This window comes from Drosophila virilis, chromosome 4 (assembly GCF_030788295.1).
Source record: "Drosophila virilis strain 15010-1051.87 chromosome 4, Dvir_AGI_RSII-ME, whole genome shotgun sequence".
Taxonomy (NCBI): domain Eukaryota; kingdom Metazoa; phylum Arthropoda; class Insecta; order Diptera; family Drosophilidae; genus Drosophila; species Drosophila virilis.
The window spans coordinates 1,177,284-1,189,218 of NC_091546.1; the positions used below are offsets into that span (position 1 = coordinate 1,177,284).

An 11,935-nucleotide genomic window follows, 5' to 3' on the forward strand; every position below is an offset into this window, starting at 1 on the left:
ACAAGAAAAACCCACAGTATACCTGGTTGGCTTTCTGTACGGATTTCCGACTTAGATTCGAGGACGTTAAAGACGACTTTGACTTGTGGGAACTAATTAGGAAAAGACGCCAGAAAGATCAGGAGACATTTGATGATTTTCAATCAGCGATTGAAGGCCTGGTTAGCCAATTATCTAACGAAATAAGCGAAGACAAGCTTGTTGACCTATTAAAACGCAATGCGAGAACAGCGCTCAGGTACGAACTATTGCATTTGAAGATTAGAACTCGAGCAGAATTAAGAGAGGAAGTTAAGAAACATGAAAGTTTCTGTAGAGAAACTGGCTCGTTTCCCAATCGAACCAAATACGGTAGAGGTAATGTCTCTGAGTTACTGGAAAATAATGATATAGAAGATAATATTTCAGAAATACAGAACAAGAAAATAGTGTGCTGGAATTGCGATAAAGTGGGACACCGATTCGATGACTGCATGGGAGAAAGGCGTATATTCTGCTACGGTTGCGGTGCTAAAAATACTTTTAAACCCAATTGTAGCAAATGCAATCTTTTGGGAAACCGGAAGCGGGATGCGCAGACCAACACCAGTTTGACGCATCCCACAAAAGAATAAAGTCCTTGCCAGAAATACAGTCATATGGTAGTTTGGAGCAATCAACTCCAAATACTATATTTACAACTTATATGGCAAATACATGTTCAGTCGCCGAGACTGCAACTCAAACTGATATTGAAAATAAGTACGTACCGTACCATATTAGAGTAAAACACTATCTTGACACACGAAGACGAATTTTTAGCAGCATAGAACCCATCGAATTTCTCAGTCGGCCAAAACGCTCTACTGTTCGACTTAGGAAATTCTGGAAAAATATTAAAAGTCTTCGTAAGAAGCTCGTTCAATCAGTGTTTATGAGCTCAGATAACCGCTTGTACACTGAGTTAAGCCTAGAGGGAGAAAAATATGTAGCATTATTAGATTCCGGAGCGACGATTAGTTGCCTCGGTAATGTTGCAGCTAAGTCACTGTTGTCACATCCCAAAGCGCGCAAATGCTCTGGATCAATCCGAACAGCTAACAACGCTATTTGCCCAGTGGTAGGCAAACTGACACTTAAAGTTGAATTTCGAAAACAAGTGCATAATGTTGATTTTTATGTTATACCCGATTTGAAACAAGATGTTTACTTAGGCATAAATTTTTGGCAGGACTTTGGACTGTTAACGAATTTAATTCGTCCTGATGAGTCCGTAAATGAATTAGACAACAGTAACGAACAGGATATCCAGGAAACAGCGAAAATGCATCAGCTAACCGCTGAAGAAAAGTCACGATTAAATTCGATCATTTCTAATTTCTATTCTTATGAAAAGGAAGGATTAGGACGCACTGAGTTAATCGAACATCGCATTGAAATAGATAATGTGACCCCCGTCAAACAAAGACATTGGCCTATTTCGCCAGCCGTTGAAAAGCTAATGTTTGACGAGATCGAGAAAATGCTAGCTTTAGATATAATAGAGGTATCGCATAGCCCCTGGAGCAGCAACTGCGTCCTTGTGCAAAGAAAGGATAAAAACAGGCTGTGTCTAGATTCTCGAGTCATAAATAAGTACACTCGTAAAGATGCGTACCCTCTACCCCATATCGACGGAATTCTTAGTCGTCTGCCGCCGGCTAAATATATAACGGGCCTCGATATGAAGCACGCATTCTGGCAGATACCCCTAGAAGAAAAATCACGTCAGTATACCGCTTTTACAGTCCCTAATCGTCCATTATTTCAATACAAAGTAATGCCGTTTGGATTGTGTAACGCTCCTCAAACGCTTTGTAGACTAATGGAACGCGTGATACCAGCCCATTTGCGGACCCGCGTATTTGTCTACTTAGATGATTTACTTCTGCTATCAGAGGACTTCGATTCGCATATGTTGCTTTTGCAGGAAGTAGCGCTGCACTTGCGTAAAGCGAACTTGACAATCAACATCGCAAAATCAAAATTTTGTATGCGGGAAATTAAATATTTGGGCTTTATAATTGGGTATGGTCAACTAAAGACGGACCCTAGCAAAATACAAGCTATTAACGAATTCCCTGTACCAAAAAGTGTAAAACAACTGAGACGTTTTCTTGGACTCGCTGGATGGTATAGACGTTTCGTTAATCATTATGCAACAGTTAGCTTTCCGCTTACAGAGTTGCTAAAGAAATCGAAAGTATTGAAATGGAACACTGATGCTGATTCCGCTTTCAACACCTTAAAAACACTTTTAACTTCTGCACCTGTATTGGCTACACCCGACTTCTCAAAACCTTTTAGATTAGTTTGCGATGCTAGCACAACTGGTTTAGGATGCGTTCTAGCTCAACTAAATGAACAGGAAGAGGAGGCTCCAATAGCATACATGTCAGAGAAACTGTCAAAGGCCCAACGGAATTATAGTGTGACCGATCTGGAATGCTTAGCCGTAATAAGAGGTATTTTTAAATTTAGAGCGTATATAGAAGGACAGGACTTCGAAGTAATAACTGATCATGCTTCCTTACAATGGCTCATGAGACAGAAGGATCTCAGAGGACGTCAAGGTAGATGGGTGATCAAATTACAGGGCTTCAAGTTTAAAGTCTCGCATCGTAGCGGTACACAAAATGTTGTCGCTGATGCGCTATCGCGTCAAAATGAGACAGAGCTTGCGGAATTCGAGGAGCAAGGTCCCATAGTTGACCTGTCTTCACCCGAATTCAAATCGCCAAACTATCTGGATCTGATAGACAGTATTTCTTCTAACCAATCCAGATTACCGGATTTACAGATAATCGACGGTTTTATATATAAACGTACTGAGCCAGCGACGGGATATAGCATTCAGGAGAAACAATCCTGGAAACTCTGGATACCTTCGTCTCTCACCCTACAAGTGATAGAGAGAGCCCACAATCCCCCTAACGCTGCACACAGTGGCATCGGAAAAACAATAGAGAAACTCAAGAGATACTTGTTTTGGCCAAAAATGTCGGCCCAAATTCATGAATATATAGTCAATTGTAAAGTTTGTCGGCAAACGAAAAGCCCCAATGTAGTGTTGAGACCTCCAATGGGCAAGCCTATGACGTCAGAACGGCCATTTCAGAAGCTCTACATGGATCTTCTAGGGCCATATCCTCGGTCCAAGAACGGCAATATAGGTCTCCTGATGGTTGTAGACCACAATACTAAATTTCATTTTATGTGGCCTCTTCGCGCGTTTACTACCAACAAAATTATCGACTATCTAGAAAACACACTGTTTTGCACTTTCGGCGTGCCAGAAACTATTCTGACCGACAATGGCTCTCAGTTCATTTCTAGTGTCTTTAAAGCTTTTCTTACCCGGTATGGAATCATCCACATTCGAACGGCAATATACTCGCCACAAAGTAATGCGAGTGAGCGAGTAAATAGATCAGTATTAGCGGCTATTAGAGCCTATATCGGAAAAGATCATTCAAATTGGGATAAAAAGCTGTACGCCATTTGTGCTGCCTTGAGAGCCAGCGTTCACCAAAGTACAGGGTACTCTCCATATTTTTTAGCGTTTGGACAGAATATGATGTTAAACGGTAAAGACTATGACTTGCTAAAGCGACTTAACCTCTTGTCCGAAGACACTGCTATTGAGAGGCCCACAGCCTTACAAGTAATCCGTCAGATAGCTAAAGACAATGTAGCTCAGTCACATAATAGAAATGCTAAGATATATAATTTGCGCAGCCGAAACATAAGTCTTACTGCCGGTACGAAAGTCTTCGCCCGCAATTTTTGTCAGAGTAACGCGCAAAAGAAGTTTAGTTCTAAGCTTGCACCAGTTTTCATTCCGGCGATTGTTGTACAAAAAGTCAGCCCAGCCTACTATCAACTAGCTAATGAAACAGGTAAATGCATCGGTACTTTTCATCTCAAAGATATACAAACTAGTAACAAGTTCTAACTCAACAGTTATTATAGTTATTTCAGTTTATGTCCCGCTAGCAAGTAGCGCTGCATAAACTGTGGTGTAGTGGCTGCTTTGCACTCCCCAAACGAATCTGCTTGTTGATCAGCTGCTCTAGTTTAGTTACTGCTTTACCGACCGCGCTGGAAGCCAATTCTTCGTTTATTGCACAGCTGAGGGCATGCGCAACCGAATAGGGCGAATAGAGAGGAAAAAGGTGATAAGATCAGGCCATAGTACCGTTTTAAAATATAATCGCGTGATGTAGAGCTTTTGAAAGCTTCCTTATTTTTTTTGTCGTTGGGAAGTAGTAAAGGTTAAAAGTACAGCTCAGCATGTCAGAGATATTTGAAGCGCGTGCGAGTTAAGTTCATAACATTTTTTCTTTCTTTGCAAATAATTTTTTGCAAAGACATCAACGACCAAGGCTGCAATTGTGGTACAGTTTGGAAGTGTTCTTTTGGTACGCTAATAGAAACCAAAAACCTTCATAACAACTCGACCCACTAACCTAATTGTGATTCGGGGTGACCCTTAAAGAAAAGTTTCCGTGCCTGCTCAGTTGACTAGATTTAGACGTACTAGTCGGCACTACCAGAGGGGGAGATCGGACCAGACAAGGGCAACACCAAGAGCACGTGTCGCACTTAGCAACCCAGCAGAACCAATTTTGTTGCTATTTTACTTATCAGCCGCTGTCTTGCGAAGAACAACATCTGGCATAGCCTCGGAAAACGGCGTCAAGCGGGTGAAACGCTTACTATTTATGCAGCACCATCGGGACCGCATGCACTAAGCATATAGTGTAACCTGCAGAGAGTAACAAAGGAGCCGAGTCTGTATTACTTTTGGTGTACCCCTTTCGCTTGCTTAGCAGCATTGCCATATAATTCCATTAATTGTTTAACGTTGCCAAGATGGACGGCTAATAGATCCTTAGTTTTAATTTTTATTTCCTTTAATTTTTTTTTCTTTTACTAATTTCTTTAAAACAAAATGTGCAATGAATATGCCTAAATAAGTTAAAGCGAGAGGAAATTCCTACACCACCGACCTTGACCGTTGCTCATATATATATATATATATATATATATATATACATGTGTTTATATACTTATAAATTTCTTTTGTAATATTTAGCAATAGCGATCATAATCGTCGTATACATTGGGCCCAACGTCTGCTTCGAAGGATATCGCGTGAGTAAGAGTTTAAACCAATGCCTATAGATATATGTAGTTATATACACACATGAACATTTAAATGCAGTTAATTTAGCAAGACGGTAAATTAATTACTATCCGTCAAGTCTCAAGATAATGTTGGTGAATTTCTCCTTCCCCTTAATTTCTTTATGGGATTTAAACTAGTTATTGCACATTCATCATATTAACTTTGGATTCAAATTTTGTTTGGAAACTGTATATTTTTTCTTGTAAATAGAGTTATACTCAACCTGCTATTAATTGGCAACAAAATTGAACAATGCGTGAATAAACGAATTATATTAGCTTATATGATATGATATCCTAATTCCATAATTAATTGTTTTATCTGTCAAGTACCCATGTTAGCCGCTTGCAATTTATAGTGATGGTTTAAGAACCTGAAATAGGGACAAGCATCCACATTCCATTTTTTTTTTTGCTTGTCAAGGTAGGGAGGGTAAAGAGAAAGAGAGACGATCAACACCTTAGTTCTCTCACTTACGCGAAATTGAATAGTTTGAATTTGGGTGTTCGGTCGGAACACATTAATGGTACCCATACTAGAATCCGGTTTTTTTTTTGTTTCAATGGATTTACTTAAATCAATAAGTTTTTTTTTTTTATTTTTTTTGATCGCACTTAAACTATGTGTTTATGGTAAGTGCAAAAGGGAAAGGAAAAAACCCCGACCAGTCCGACGAGCTATTGTCCGAGTATTAGCAAGAAGTGCGAACCTCCAATCCCTATGCACCCGGTTAGGCAACAGCCACGGCCGTTTGTTTTTATTTTTGGTAGATGGCCAAACGAAAGGCAAAAACTGAACCCGAACCTCCCCACCATTACACATACAACTAGCATTCGTTTCTTTATTTCTTTATTTCCAATTGCAATTCGAGCGCAAGTTATCAATGCCCGGAATGTTCAAACCGAGATAAACATCTATTGATTTTGCTTCACGTTTTATTTCCGTATTCATTGAATATGTTTTTTTGGCATTAATCAAACGATAGAAAAAATGTTTATATGTTTTTGCCGAGTTCAGGGTTATTTTGTGTTATCTGCCATTATGAAACACAGAAGTAAAAACTCTTCGATAAACGTGTTGCAGCTGTTTACTTTTCTGTTTCTCTCTTTTTTTTCTTATCTACTACAAAATTCTCGCAACACTTGTAGTTGGGCAATTTCCGAGTTAATATCAAGGTTTTAACTCGTGTTCCGGCAAAGTTTGGTTAAAGTAAATGCTTGAAATTAAAAGTTAACTGAGATCCGTGTACTTTTTATGTTCTTTATGGATACCTATTCTGTTTTATTATTTATAGACAGCAAAAATATTCTTAGAATTGTTATCGGAAGTTGAACGAAACTTTTTGCTAAGACAGTTGATAACTTTTTTAAATCACGTTTAAGTAAAATTAGTTGGGTTTCAGCTAGTACATATGGGATTCATAAGTTTTTACACAGGTTAACGTTAAAGAATAAATACTAGACTTGCAGATATCTTTTAATAAGTGAAATTGGAGAAAATCAAAAAATCAATTGTACTAATCTTCTGATACCTAACAAGCGAATGAATGAGGGAAGAAGGGATAGTTTCAATTATGTAACTTATGTGATATTAACATAGAGGAAGATGAACAAGGAAGAGGACGGAGGAGGTATTTAAATGATCCGCCTCGTAGACAGGTCGTCGGACTGTAGCCTTTGAAGGCGCCGCCCTCTAATGGGGTCGGGCCAGGACTCTGACTGCCGCCAGATTTTGATAAATTTATTTGAGAAAAGGCAAGCTTTGGACCTGAACTGCGAGTGCAACAGAGGGAGCTAACAGCATTTATGTCGTTTTGGAACGTCATATCTTCGCGCGGAGCTATTACCCGAGATATTACAAAAAAAAGTCGGCTGTTGTTGCTGACATGTATATTCAATATTTCCACTTCGAACTAATTAAACCACCTTTGAGAACATTTGATATTCTCGTCATGCATCCACAACATTTAACGCCAACCAATTCAATCTGCTGACCTACCCTTTAGCTGCACATCATTTATGCAACTATCTTTCATCTAAATTCTCTGCATTGCAATTACGTAAATATATGTAACACGCACAATTACGAGGCGCACAAATCTGACAAGTTCTTCGGCCAACATTCAGCCTGCCACTAAATTGGCTCATGCAACAAATTTAAAGCGGCGATTGCAGACGTTCTCACGCAGACAACTGCACGGCGGCAACTGCAACATAATAATTGCAATTATGTATGTGGCTATTACATCCCCCCTCTGTCCCCTCTAGTAGTGCCTCCTGCTTTGTGGTGCCGGCATAATGCTATTGCGCAATTACGTAAATTACCAAAGTGAAATTCAATATGCCTGCAAGAGCCAAATGGAAATATGGCTGGGAATTGACTGTCATGCCACGCCCCCACCCATACACACACACACAAACACACACACACACACACACACACAGAGGGACAATTTGCCAGCCCTGTCTCTGGCATTTTCCCAGCTGAGCGCAATGCATTATCTTTGGAACCTTCTGCGCCGTCTCGCTGCTAATTGCCCATGTTTTACATGATTGAGCAACATTATGGCACCGACTCCCTACCTCGCTCCCTCCCGCCCTCCATCCGTCCGCCTCCCTCGCTCCCCGACAACTTTGATTCATTTGCCCGCGTGTCGTTGCCCTGCATTCGGCATTTGCCATTTGTTAGGGATGAGCTGATGAGTAGCTGCCACCGTCTGCCGGTGTCCATTGTTGGCCCCCATCTTTATTGTCGGCGCATCTATTTTAATACCAATTTTAGTTACCGTTTATGTACATTTTTTTTGTTGTGCACAATTCTTTGCAATTTGTTTTGATTTATGCGACGGTTGTCGTTCTATTCTTTATTTTGCCGCTTTTGTTGCGGCCACACATTTAGCCAGAGCCCGGCTCTGGCATAGTTTCCTTATCGTCCTTATCACAGTGACCGTATTTTATTGCCATTTTTGTATGCTCCCCGGCAGGCAGGCAGGTTGCCATTTGTGCTTGGCAGGCAAATTGAAAAGGCCTAGAACGGCCTTTCGGGCCGAGGCCTGAATTGACAGCGAGTTTAATGAATTTCCAAGTTTTTCCTACATATAGCTGCTTTTTTTTTCTATAAACATTTTCCGCTTGAGCTCGTTTTTGTTTATATATTTCGTTTGTGTCAGCAAAGTGTGAACATAAAACAAATTCCAGCTACGCTCAGTTGCACTCCTCGAAAATTCCTGTCAATCCCCGAATTGTTATTACTTTACTGTTACTTTAAAATGTTTGTGGGTCGTGTACGTTTTCTCACTTTTGCCAACAGAATGCTAGGAAAGTGGGAAAGAATTGGGAGTAAAAACTAAAATGTGTCCAATGTGGGTTGAGTTGCATTGCGGGTTAAGCGAGAAGTGCACGGATCGAATCCCCTTGAAGACAAAATTTATAAAAACAAGTAGGATGCTCTAGTCGGGAGTTGCCGACTAGGGGATGCCCTGAAGCCGCGTCTACCAACAGCATTTATTTATTACATTGGAGGACAGCATAAATTGGCTTATGTGCTTAATTTATAGCCATTAGTTAGTAGTAGAAATATACTTGATATATATTAACTATTCTAGAAGCAAACTTGTTGTCAAGTTTAGTGACATTAGTTCTGTGATATCGAATTTTATCGATTACTTGTTACCGGGGCAAGTTATCGATTATCGGAAACAACCTCCTACTGCGCAGGCAGTAGGCATACTTTGGGCTTCTGAGATCCTTCGCTTATACAGGTGGATGGGCAGGCGAACGCACATGGCTAAATCGACTCGGCTATTGATGCTGAACAAGAATATGTATGCTTTGTGGGGTCGGAGATGCTGCCTTTTGCTTGTTACTTCCATTTCCACAAATACAGTATACCCTATTTACCCATTTTGAATGGGTTCAGGGTATAAATATGACCCTGACGACGCAGAGTATTTGCTTCTAGTGCAAATTGAAATTTTAGCGATATTACTAATTTTTCATTATATTTATTTGACATTATAAGACATCAAATTTGCGAGGCATATTTGGCACAGCACATTTTGGCTTGTGAGAAATTACAAGAGCCTCTTAACATAATTAATGATGCATAAATTGTTGATTAGCTAATTAAAGTTGTTCTCGCAATTAAATGACACTAAGCAGATTACACACGCCGCAGGCAGAATAGCTAAAAAAAAAATAAAATGGCGCATAAAACGTGGCAAACCAGAAGCCCCTTATCTATGTGTATTAATTTCTGTCATTAGATATGCCGGAGAAATGATTAAAAAAATAAAATTCCAAAAAAAAAACTGGCTGCCAAGCAACAGAGGCTAAAAAAAAAAAAAAAACAAGAAACAAATTAAAGCCTACTCGGCTCGGCTGTTTGCATTTTGAATATTAGAGTATATTTTTATGATGAGACCGCATCTAAGTAAATCTAATACTTGCCTTTCGTTTTAATAGGCTTCATTTTATTCTTTTGTGCTTTTAATACGCGTACAGCCCAAATCCCTTTTATGTTCTCGAGTTACCAACCTGTCCTCGATGGATATTTGCCTTAAGCTTCGCTGCCTGCCGCCTCCCTTTTGCCCCGTCAAGTGGCAGAGGAAAAGTTTAACACTTGCCACTCGGCAACCTAAACTCGGCCAGTATATATTTAGTATATGACTATCAGACACTCTGGCCTGCCATAAAAAAGGAAAAAACAAATAAGAGTGCTTCAGTAGGGAGTGTCCAACTGACAAATACCTTGTAGGCAAATATTCTAACTTCCTTTATATACAAACCAATACAAACATCTGTGGAGAAGATAGGCATGCTTTTTCTTCCAAGGAGCCCCACATTATGTTCGTGGCTTGTAATCTTGTGCTCACAAAAGTGAAATTTCTACATACTTTACGGGAATAAGGCAACTAAATCGATACTTTTCGATTATACGAAAATGGGACAACATATAGAGAAAATAATGAATGATAATATATATCGAGTATATAGTCTCTAGCCGGAGCCACAAAACTCTCGACTTAGCTCTCAAAAGCAATCTACCCTCTTTACGTGCTTTCAATGGCTGCCGTATATAAAAGAATACAGAATAAACACAAGAAATTGACCGTCATTTGTTTTCTTGACACTTTGAAGAGCGTCCAGCTCCGAGGCTTATATTTTGTGATGTACCCAAACACCCGAAAACGGGTTAAGTCTCCACGAGAGACGACAATAGATACTCTGCAGCAGCGCGTCCAACTTTGCATAATGTTGGCCTGTCGTCCATTGTTTGTCACTAAATAAGTCGCCAGATGATATTTATAATAGCTCATTATCGCTTCATTCTAATTTTTAGCACATTGTGAAATATGCTAGCTGCGGCCCATTTATCATAATCAAAGGCTGGGCACGAGCTCAAAGTCGACCTTCAAAAATCGTGCGAAAATAAGTTGAAGCTCGGTCTACCAATTATTATTGATGAGCAGCATTAAGTGTCTGTCTTCAGAGAGTTCCAAAATTAATTAAACGATTGCATTGTCATTTATTTAATTGCCTCGAATGCAGCTCACGAATTGCAATTAATTTCAGTTACAACTGACAAAATCAGTTAGTTAGTTTTTGCATAAAAGTTTGTTAAGCTCGATTCAGTTCTCGATGTGCATAAAATATGTCCTAAGGAAGAGTTTTAAAATCAAAATAAATTTAAATCATTGTCTATACGCTTCTTAATTGTAATTTTATCCTTTGCAATTAGTTGCTTATCCTCTTAAATATATTGAAATCCTGTTAAAAAATTGTTGCTTACAAAAATATAAGTTGCATTATTTAACTAATATGCAAAGATTGGTCGTCGTTACGCTCCGCATATTAAATGCCTTTCGATAATAAAGTTTTAAACTTGAATTTAAATTTTGTACACAACATAATTTCAACTGTTTAAATTTAAGCTTAAAGAGTTTTTACTGCATATCGTTTGCCGCAGATAAGTCGCATATTTTAACAGATTGAAATTTATATTTAAATATTTAGGTTAAAGCACTTTCCATGCGGCTGATTGCCGCAGATAAATTGGCAAGCGATTCAGTCTGAGGACAATCAGACTGAAGTTATCAAAGCAAAGAAATCGCAACCGGCTATAAAAACAGAAAAGTGCGTGACTTTCGTTTCAATTCATGATGCACAGCTGAATTATATATATATTGTAGGAAGGAAGTTGCTCCAAATACTTGGGAAATTTACACTTGAATATTGTCGCAGCTGTCTGTAAAATGTCTGTAAATGTTTGACAACAGGCTAGCCGGTCAATGCTAAACTCTTTTCGTGCTTGTATTGGCCAATACAATTTAATTAATTAAGGTTAACAAACTATCGAATGTAGCTCAGACCTCAGACCCAGCAACTGCTTACAGATATAGAAGAAACTGTGGCATTAATGCTTAGCCCAGAACAAAGTAAAAACAAATACTTGGCAGTTTATTCGCTCCACGGACTGCCCCCGTCCCCCGTCGCTTTCTGTCTTTGTGGTTCGGCAATGTCAATAAAAGTTTTCGCTTGCGTTTATTTAGTCTCAGATCTGTGGGGCTAAATGTAAATGAAGTTGTGTGTGCTGAGCTGCAACAACTTGTTAAATGCATTCATTTACATTTCGCTTGACTGCATTCAAATAACTTTGATTAAATGCGCTGGCCAAAAGACAAACGATCGCCCATAAAAAGTATATCCCACATATATGTAAATAAAG

At 39.2% G+C, this 11,935-nt stretch overlaps 1 long non-coding RNA gene across 1 annotated transcript in view; it reads left to right on the plus strand.

The window, feature by feature from the left end:
- Positions 1 to 11,935, plus strand: part of LOC138911193 (uncharacterized) — a 49,924-nt gene that overhangs the window by 7,188 nt on the left and 30,801 nt on the right. The gene's annotated exons all lie outside the window — the stretch shown is intronic.